General features: G+C 40.7%; 1 non-coding gene across 1 annotated transcript; it reads right to left on the bottom strand.

The window, feature by feature from the left end:
• Nucleotides 1–1,221: 1,221 nt before the first annotated feature.
• LOC112774735 (small nucleolar RNA R71) lies at nucleotides 1,222–1,325 on the bottom strand. Its single transcript, XR_003189199.1, has one exon. It is a non-coding gene; the product is annotated as a small nucleolar RNA R71 (small nucleolar RNA).
• Nucleotides 1,326–10,428: the final 9,103 nt, after the last annotated feature.

Raw genomic sequence — 10,428 nt, 5'->3', positions numbered from 1 at the left:
TACCCATTCTCTTTAATTTATGCCATTTACTTTTATGAGCAAATCCCCATTCCCATTTACAATTCTGCAATTTATTTTCAGTCATTTACTTCCAGTCCTTTAATTCTAGCATTTACTCTTCTGTTATTTACATTCCCGCCATTTTATTTTCTGCAACTCTTAACCCAAATTCTGGATTCGCTCAACTAGAACATTCTTCTAATTAAAGTTGCTTGATCAATCAATCCCTGTGGGATTCGACCTCACTCTATTGTGAGTTTTTACTTGACGACAACTTCGGTACACTTGCCGAAGGGAGATTTGTTGAGAGACAAGTTTTCCCCACATCAAGTTTATGGCGCCGTTGCCGGGGATTGATTGTGCATCAACAATGATTAGATTGGAAGATCACTAGGTTGAGCATTTTATTTTGTGAATTTCATTTTTCTGTTTGAGTGATTTACTTTTTGTTTTAGCTAAACTTCTTTCCTTCTCCATCTACTCTTTTGTTTCTCTTTGTTATTTTCAATTTCTGTTTGCTAACCCACTAACTGTTTGATATATTGCATCACCCACAACTAACATCAATTCTGACACAAATACTGTCTGCACCTATATTCTCTGCTTGTACTTGTTGGTTGTATGACAGGGAGAAGAAGCGGGGCTTCAACTTCCTTTGATTCTGTATCAGAGAGAACCTTCCTTAGACTAAGGAGGGAGGCAAAAGGAAAACGAGTAGTTGGTGCTGAAGAAGAAGAGGAACAGTTTGAGGAATACTTTGAACCAAACATGGAAGAAAACATGGAAAATCATCATGAAGAAGAGATTCACAATCATGGCAGAGGAGGTGGAGCAAATCATGCTGGGGAGGATAGAAGAGTTTTGGGCTCTTACATTAATCCAAACCCAGGCAATTGTGGAAGTAGCATCCAAAAACCAACAATCCATGCCAACAACTTTAAACTTAAACCACAGCTCATCACCCTTGTTCAGAACAACTGTTCGTTTGGAGGAGGTGTTCAAGAAGATCCCAACCAACATTTGACCACCTTCCTGAGAATATGTGACACAATGAAATCTAATGGTGTTCATCCTGACGCCTATAGATTGATCTTATTTCCCTTCTCACTCAGAGACAAGGCAGCCAAGTGGCTGGAATCCTTCCCAAGGGAGAGCTTGACAACTTGGGAGGATGTGGTGAACAAATTCTTAGCAAGATTCTACCCTCCTCAACGAATCAATAGGCTGAGAGCTGAGGTTCAAACCTTCAGGCAACAGGATGGTGAGACTCTGTATGAAGCATGGGAGAGGTTCAAAGACTTAACAAGGAGGTGTCCACCTGACATGTTCAACGAATGGGTCCAGCTGCACATTTTCTATGAAGGGCTCTCTTATGAGTCAAAGAAGGCAGTAGACCATTCATCTGGAGGGTCCTTGAACAAGAAGAAGACCATTGAGGAAGCCATAGATGTTATTGAAACAGTAGCAGAAAATGACTATTTCTATGCTTCCGAAAGAGGGAACACAAGAGGAGTGATGGAGCTAAACAATGTAGACGCTCTGTTGGCCCAAAACAAGCTCATTACCCAGCAGCTGGCTGACCTCACCAAGAAGATGGAGATGAACCAAGTAGCAGCAATCTCCACTTCATCAACAACACAAGAAGGAGTAAACCAAGAAGCAGAAGGGAGTCAGGAGCAAGCCAACTACATTGGGAATTCACCAAGGAAAAACTATGATCCATACTCCAAGACTTACAACCCTGGATGGAGAATCACCTGAACTTTGGGTGGGGAAGTGAGCAAGATCAAAACCAAGACCAGAGACGTTACAACTCCAACAACAATGCAGCTCACCAACATTCACCCAGAGGACATCTCAACACCCCATAACAACACTTCTCCACATACTTATCAAAACCAAAATAGCACATCTGCTCCGAACCACTCATCAATTGATGACAGGCTCTCTAAGATTGAAGCCTTACTTGAAGGAATATGCCAAGAGATTCAAGAAAATAAGGTGTTCAAAGAGGAGGTGCGAGCCAATATTAAGAACCAAGGAGAAACCATTAGGAAGATGGAATTCCAGGTGGGATATTTAGCTGAGAAGATTCCCAAACCTACTGATAGCTTCTCAAGTGACACTGAGAAAAACCCCAAGGGAGAAGCAAAGAAAGTAAGATGGGAAGATTGCAAAATGGTCACTACAAGTGATCAAGAGATTGAAGACAAGCAAGGCAAAATGTGCAAACAACTTGAAGACAACTCAACAAAGGAGGAGGATAGAGATCACAAAGAACCAGAAATCTCACAACAAGAGCTGCTGAAGCTCTATGCACCATTCCCTCAACTGCTCAATGGTGCTGTGGGAAAAAGAATATACTCAAGGTTCCTAGACTTGTTTGCATCTCTGCATGTGAACATACCATTCATCAAGGCAATTCAACAAATGCCTGTATTCATCAAATATATGAAGGAACTTCTTCCCAGGAAAAGCTCACTCAAGGGAGGGCAGACTATAGTGATGAACAAGGAATGTAGTGCCCTTATTCAACCTGAGTTGCCTACAAAAAGAAGAGACCCAGGAAGTTTTCATATCCCTTGTGCCATAGGTAAAAATATGTTCGACAGAGCACTATGCGATTTAGGGGCCAGCATCAACTTACTGCCCTTATCCCTGGTGAAGAGGCTGCAGATCAATGAGATAATGCCTACAGATGTCATTATCAGACTGGCTGACAAAACTCAAAAGCAAGCAATAGGAGTGGTGGAAAATGTGTTGCTAAAGGTTGGGAAGTACTTTCTCCCAACAGACTTTGTCATTCTGGACATGGAAGAAAGTCACACTCACCCAATCATATTGGAAAGAACATTTCTAGCTACGGCCAGAGCACTTATCGATGTAGAGAAAGGGGAGCTAATATTGAGAATCCATGATGAACGACTCAGCTTCAATGTTTTCAAACTCACACAAGAAACAGATCAAGAGGACAAGGAACTAAGCACAAATGATAATGAGACACTGAAGGAGGAAACAAGCACTGAAGCACAGCCAGTTCATTCTGAGACCCCCTTAACTGACAAACAAGGAAAACAGCAATTGCCACAGTTCAAGGAAAAGTTGGAGGAACCCAAACCTCTAGAGGCAGGTGAAGACAGCATCACAACTCCTTGGAGAAAAGAGGTCACCAAGGGGAAGGCAACCTCAAAAGAAACAAAAAAGAAGGTACCAAGGAGATGGAGGAACAAGAAGATCCCTACGGAAGACTTCTCTCCAGGGGATAGAGTTGTCTCAGCCTACTTCCCAGATATTCCCCCTAATCTCCCTACTGTGCCATCTCAATTACCCAAGGTCTTCACTATCAACAGAGTTCTTTCCCTGGAACATGTGGAGATCATTGATCCAACCAATGGATACAAGTCCACAGCAAGAGGGGAGGACTTTAAGCACTACCAACCACCGTGATGAAAGAAAAACGTCAAGCTAGTGATGCTAAAGAAGCACTTCATGGGAGGCAACCCATGTTTCATATGCTTTCAGATGATAATGAATAAGTCAATCTTTATGAGCTTCAATCCAAACTTAACAAACAATTGGTGAAATCTTCTTATGCAGAATATAGTGAGGAACAAGTTTGGTGTTCAAAGCAAACCAAGTTGCATGCTAGTCTTGGGAGCTTTGAATACAAAACTTTCATCACAGTGCTTCAAACTAAGTTTGGTGTCACCCCATGGTGCCACCAAAATGCATATAAGGAACCACCAATAGTTAGTTAGTTAGTTGAAATTCATAAACAAAAAATCAAATCCTTTCTTTCAATTTATTCTAGCCATAGAGTTTTAATTTTCTTATATATTAATTCCCTTATTTCAAATCTTTATAGGAAAAGAAAAGAAGCATGAAAAGGGATTGATTGGACACTTAAATGGGGGAAATTGTGCCACTTAAAGAAGAGGGGCTACACACTTGTTCTAAAGAGGGAATACGTTGGAAAATGTTGCCATGCAACATTGAAAAAAAAGGGACCCCTAGAAGACCGAGCAATCCCCATCATAAAGTGATTATCCTTGTCTTCTAGCCATGCATAACCCCAACCGTCCATCAAGTGACCACTTCATCAATCTACACCCTCCATTCTCTCACAACTTCTCTATATAAACAACCCTTGTCCATACCACCCTTCATTGTCATCACACACCTTCACCACTCTTCATTTCGGTACAATACACCCCCTATCAAATTATAAACCTTCCTCCCCTCACTCTCCTCATTGCCATAAAACCCTAAACAACCAAAAGTCTCTACAACCTTACCACCTTCACATATTAAATCATCATTCATGGCATCTTCAAGTTCTAAGAGAAGGAAGGGGAAGGAACCCATGGAAGAACACCCATATGATGAGAAGAGATTTAGAAGCTTGCATCATGCATTGCAATACGGGTGGATGGTTGATAAGGAAATCATTTATGAGCTGGGATTTCAAGTTAAGAAGACTGAATGCCCCGAAATCACAGAGAAGGTAGAAAGTAGAAGATGGGAGCTCCTCACTGACCCGGTCACTAAGGTGAATGCAAATCTCGTAAGAGAATTTTATGCAAATGCAGTCAGGTATGATAAGAAAGATGAGTCATATACAAGCTTTGTGAGAGGGACAATGGTGGATTTTGGTCCCATGAGTGTAATGAGGGCATTGAAGCTACGGTCTATACCATTTGAAGAAAAAAGTTACCACTCAAGATTGGACAACAACCCCAATTATGACCAGCTTTTACTAGACCTGTGTGTACCAGGAGCTGACTGGGAAAGGGGTGCAAGAAATAAACCAATGTTCATTAAGAGAACAGATCTCACTCCTGAAGCTAAGGGGTGGTTCGAGCTAGTGAGGAGGTCTATTCTCCCAGCTGCAAACAACTCGGAGGCGAATCTCGAGAGAGCAACAATGTTGCATTGTATACTCAAGGGAGGAGAAATCAAAGTTCATGAGATCATAGCTCAAGGAATTAGAAAGATGGCAGAGAAAAGCGACTCAAGAGGAACATTAGGTTACCCCAGCACTATTTACCGAATATGCAAGAAAGCTAGGGTGGTTTTTGAAGATGAGGACCCCGTTTGGATAAAGGAAGGCATTCCAATAACGGTCCGAAGGATGAATGCTGCAGCACTCCCCCTGCCTCAACGGAAGCAAAGAAAGAGGACAGCCCCTCCAGTAGTTGAAGGACAAGTCTTAGAGGGACAAGCACCACAGACCTTGGACATGCACCAATTACAGGAAGCCATTGATGGCTTATCTAGACAATATTTGGAAAGCCAAGGAGCACAGAAAGAGCTTCAACTACAGATGATGGGGCAGCAAGATGAGTGGCAAAGGCAAATGATGGAACAGCAACTAAGCCAAGGACAACAATGGGGAGAAGCATTCAACAGGATGGAACAAAGGCAAAACGAGCAACAAAAATCCACCCAGAGGCTAATCAACATCCAAGCACATCAAGGGGCACACATACATGAGATGCATCGAAGACAAATAGAATAGGAAGAACTATTGGACGAGCAAAGGGCATTCACAGAAGGAGTTTACATGAGTCAAATAGGACATCAGATAAATACTCAAGCCAGGCTCGGCTACTTAGTGGGACAGCTGCCAATATTGCATCCAGGAATAGCCAAGTATGATGAAATGAAGGATGAATTAGCACGAAAGGAAAGACAAAGGGTGGAAGAGAGTCATGAGTCAGTAAGGAAGGAACTCGAGGATTGGAAGCAAGCAAGATTGGCACGGATGCGAGGAAATGCAAGAGGAAACAAGGAGGACAAGCAAGGAAAAGAGCATGGACACCCACAACAGTAAAAGGTGGTGAAGTTCCTTCTTTGTTCCATCTTTCTCTGTGTTTTAAATAAGGAAGATCTTGTATGAAATAGAACTTGCTTCCATGTTATGTTTAAACCTTTTTCAAATCATATTATTTTTAGTTTTTGGTATTGAAGAGAGTCTATGTGCACTGGTCTTTATGTCACTGCATCATTCCCTTATTTACTTGTAAGCTTGTCCCTTTAAATCAAATAAAAAGAGAATGATTATAGTTGTAAAAGACCAGAGTGGAGTTGATATTGTGGAAGTGCATTCATGAATCTTTGGGGTAGTCATAAGTTAGCTAAGTTGGTTCAACCACAAGGCTAGGAGGACAACTATCTATCCTGAATACTTTGCTTTGGATACACTCATGAGACTAAGTTAATAACAAGATCCTAAGAAGAGAAAAGGGAAAGAACAATGGAAGTGAAAAACAAAAGAAAAAGAGTAAGCAATAAGGCTAGGCATCAATGGTTTTAAGCTTGAGGCAAGTGTCTGTGGTGCTCCTGTGTGAGGCATCTACTTGGATGAATAAGCTCTTAGTGGTGCCTTATCACTTGGTAACTTGGGTTAACTAACTCAGGATTATCAGCTGAAAGTCCACTATCAAGAATAACCTTCACTACAGAACACTTAGTAACCCAAAGAGGTGCTGGACACCAAGGTCTCAAGAAAAGAAAATAAATAAAATAAATGCCTGTAGTGTGTATGTATGGGGGATAGGCTTGAGGGAGTAAGTCCTTAGGGGTGTCTCAACACCTAGCACCTTGAACCAACTGGTTCGGGAGTGTTGGCTGAAAGCTTATCTTAAAGAGTTGCCCCCTTACAGAGCACTTAGCCTAAATAACACAAATAACCCTTGAAATAACAATAAAAGGATCAATGAATAAAAGTCTCATGGGATATGAATAAAGTGGGTGTTTTAGGACAGAATAAAGGTCTGAAAGCCAGTAATGGAATGAACCTAAGTTGCTATGCATGAAACCACCATAAAATCAGTAATATGACTTCCACAAGGATGACTCATTCCTCTGGATATTCCATTCATCATTCTCTTGTTCCAGTACTTGCTTAGGGACAAGCAAGCTTTAAGTTTGGTGTTGTGATGCCAGGGCATCTTGGCCAGTTTTACTGACCTTTTCTTTAGTGTTTTTAGGTTAGTTTTATGCATTTCTTTAGGAAATAAGCTAGTTTTGGGTAAATATTCACTTATGCCTTAACTCAAGCATACATTGTGCATTTCACATGATTTCATGAGGATTTTGTATAAGTTTAGTGACAAATATTATGTTGCATTACTCATGACTTGGACTAGAGCTTTGATGCATTTTGTTGCTTGATTTCAGGACCAAAAAGAAGCAAGAAAAGGGGAGGTAACTTGCAAGATTAATGAGAAAAGTGATTGCCAATAACACTCTCAAAAAAGCCATCAATGCCCACGTTAGAGAGTCACGTTAACCAAGTTAACGTGAACTCTAACGTGGAGAAGAGAAGTTGAGCCAACGTTAGTGACACTCAACATTGTCACTAACGTTGGCAATCACTCATAAGTGGCCACGTTAGAAGCCACGTTAACCTAGTTAACGTGACCTCTAACGTTAAGGGGGAGGGAGAGAAGCCAACGTTAGTGACACTCAACATTGTCACTAACGTTGGCCTATGGTGCTAAGTACCACGTTAACTCCCACGTTAACTTGGTTAATGTGGGAACTAACGTAGAGGATGAAGAGTTGTCGACAACGTTAGTGACACTCAACATTGTCACTAACGTTGAAGCAACCACACAACCCCCAAGAGTCACGTTAACTTCCACGTTAACTTGGTTAACGTGGAAGCTAACGATGAGAAATGAAGGATGAGCCAACGTTAGTGACACTCAACATTGTCACTAACGTTGGGATGGCTAAAAGATGGCCACGTTAGAAGCCACGTTAACCTAGTTAACGTGGACTCTAACGTGAGACCTAGGGGCACATTGGAATGTTAGTGACAATGTTGAATGTCACTAACGTTCTCAAAGGATGGCAAAGGCCACGTTAGAAGCCACGTTAACCTAGTTAATGTGAGCTTTAATGTGAAGCAAGAAGCGGCACACTGGAACGTTAGTGACAATGTTGAGTGTCACTAACGTTCTCGAAGGTTGACAAGGCAACGTTAAAAGCCACGTTAACCTAGTTAACGTGGGTTTTAACGTAAGGCAAAAGGGGTGCATTGGAACGTTAGTGACAATGTTAAGTGTCACTAACGTTCCCGAACTTGGACTTTCACTAAACGATTAACACTCCTTACGCCCTGAGCTTAAGTCTCTGCCCACTCCGCACTTTCTCTCTGCAAGTAATGTCAAGCCCAAATAAAGAAAGGAACTGCTTCAAACTCAAGATCCAAAGGCCCAAGACTTGAAGAGTGAACTAGAAGCTGAGAAGAGTAGTATATATAGGAGTAGCTTTGAATTGTAAAATAGTTCTAGAGGCTGAAGAACTACTCTCTGTATTTACTTTCTTTGCAATTTCTAGTTTTATGATGTATTCTCCATCTTTGTTTCCATTTTCAAGAGCTATGAACAACTAAACCCCTTTCATTGGGTTAGGTAGCTCTGTTGTAATTTGATGGATCAATACTAATTTTCATTGTTCTTCTTCTATCTTTCCTCTTGATTTTACTTGAAAGCTTTCGGTCTTCATCCAATTGAGTAGTTATTTTGGAAGAGAAGCTATTCAAACTTGGATCTCTTTTGAACCTTGGAAGAGGAATGAAGAGATCAAGCTAGAAATGCTTTCTCATGCTGGACCAAATTGGGTTTGGATGGGTATGTGACTGTAACCCTCTCAATACTTGGTTTGGGAAATGCATGTGGTATAATCAGTGACCAAACTTCATCTCTTCTCATGAGCAATTGACCAAGGAATTGGCTATTGATCAAGATTTGAGAGATTGAATTGCAAGACATTGCAATTCAATCACTTAAGATTGCCAAGGCGATCAATGAGTGCATTGATTGAGGAAGAGATGAAAATGAACTTGATCCGGAGAATTGCAACATCTCCTAAGCCCAATGAACTCCCCATCTCTGATCTTACCCATTCTCTTTAATTTCTGCCATTTACTTTTATGAGCAAATCCCCCATTCCCATTTACAATTCTGCAATTTATTTTCAGTCATTTACTTCCAGTTCTTTAATTTTAGCAATTTACTTTTCTGTTATTTACATTCCCGCCATTTTATTTTCTGCAACTCTTAACCCAAATTCTGGATTCGCTCAACTAGAACATTCTTCTAATTAAAGTTGCTTGATCAATCAATCCCTGTGGGATTCGACCTCACTCTATTGTGAGTTTTTACTTGACGACAACTTCGGTACACTTGCCGAAGGGAGATTTGTTGAGAGACAAGTTTTCCCCGCATCAAGGATTCCAGATCTTTCCAAGCATATATGGCACTACATGGTGGACACTGAATTTGAGGGAGAAAACCTACCCTGAAAGTGTAAAGATGAACATGGTATCAACCTGTAGTAAGGCCAGCTGACCTCTTCACCTTCCAAGAAGTGTAACTCGAGTTGTAGAGCTCCAAATGATGCGCTTCCAAAGGCGTTGGAAAGTAGACATCTAGGGATTTCCAACAATATATAATAGTATGAGGTGGACATTAAGTTTGAACTTCAGAACTTGGAAATATTCATCCCCTGATCGCTAACGTTATTGTGACTCACGTTTTCCATTAACTCTAGCGACTATGCCAGCGACCTTGTCCACTTCAAAGGAGCATAACTTGAGTTACAGAGGTCCAATTGAGATGATTCTAGTTGCGTTAGAAAGCTGACATTCAGAGCTTTCCAACGATATATAATACTCTATAGTGGGCATGAAACTGGAGCACAAACTAGAGGCATCTTTTAAGCCCCAAAGACACCAACTAGGTAGCAAGTATGACGTTAGCCACACTAACTTCAGCACTAACGCCACACTTGTAGCGTTAGTGTGGCTAACATTAACACTGACATTAGCACCTGGACCTCAACTTGATTCACTTACAAGGACCACCCAACAACAAGGAAGCAAGCCCACAAGTGTTAACCAATCAAGGCCACAAGAAGCATCTAGAATAGAAATTTTCATTTAATTGCAATTTGCTTTTAATTTCATTTCATTTTGTAATTTAGGAGAGCCTATATAAAGGCCTTAGTTTTTACATTCAAGACATTCTGGAATGGGGGATTGAAGAGGGGTCTTCGGACTCCCTCCCCTCACACACTTTTCCTTCTCTTTCTTTCCTTTGTACTTTTATTTATGAATTTTGAAGTTTCAATTTTAGTTTTAATCTTCATCTTTACTTTTATGCACTTTCTTTCTTTTCTATTTTGGTAGAGAAATGATCAACTAAATCTTTTCATTGGGTTAGAGAGCTCTATTGTGATTTAATGGATCAATTGTAGTTCTTATTCTTCTTCTTCTTTCTTTTCTCTTGATTTTACTAGAGAGCTTTCAATCTTCATCTAATTGGGTAATTGTCTCGGAAGAGAAATTGCTCATACTTGGATTTCCTCTGAACCTTGGAAGAGGAATGAGGAAATCATGCTAGAAATGCTCTCTCA

Source organism: Arachis hypogaea, chromosome 18 (genome assembly GCF_003086295.3).
Source record: "Arachis hypogaea cultivar Tifrunner chromosome 18, arahy.Tifrunner.gnm2.J5K5, whole genome shotgun sequence".
NCBI lineage: Eukaryota > Viridiplantae > Streptophyta > Magnoliopsida > Fabales > Fabaceae > Arachis > Arachis hypogaea.
Note: the sequence above shows the minus strand (reverse complement) of the source record. Positions and strands in the feature narration are given on the sequence as shown.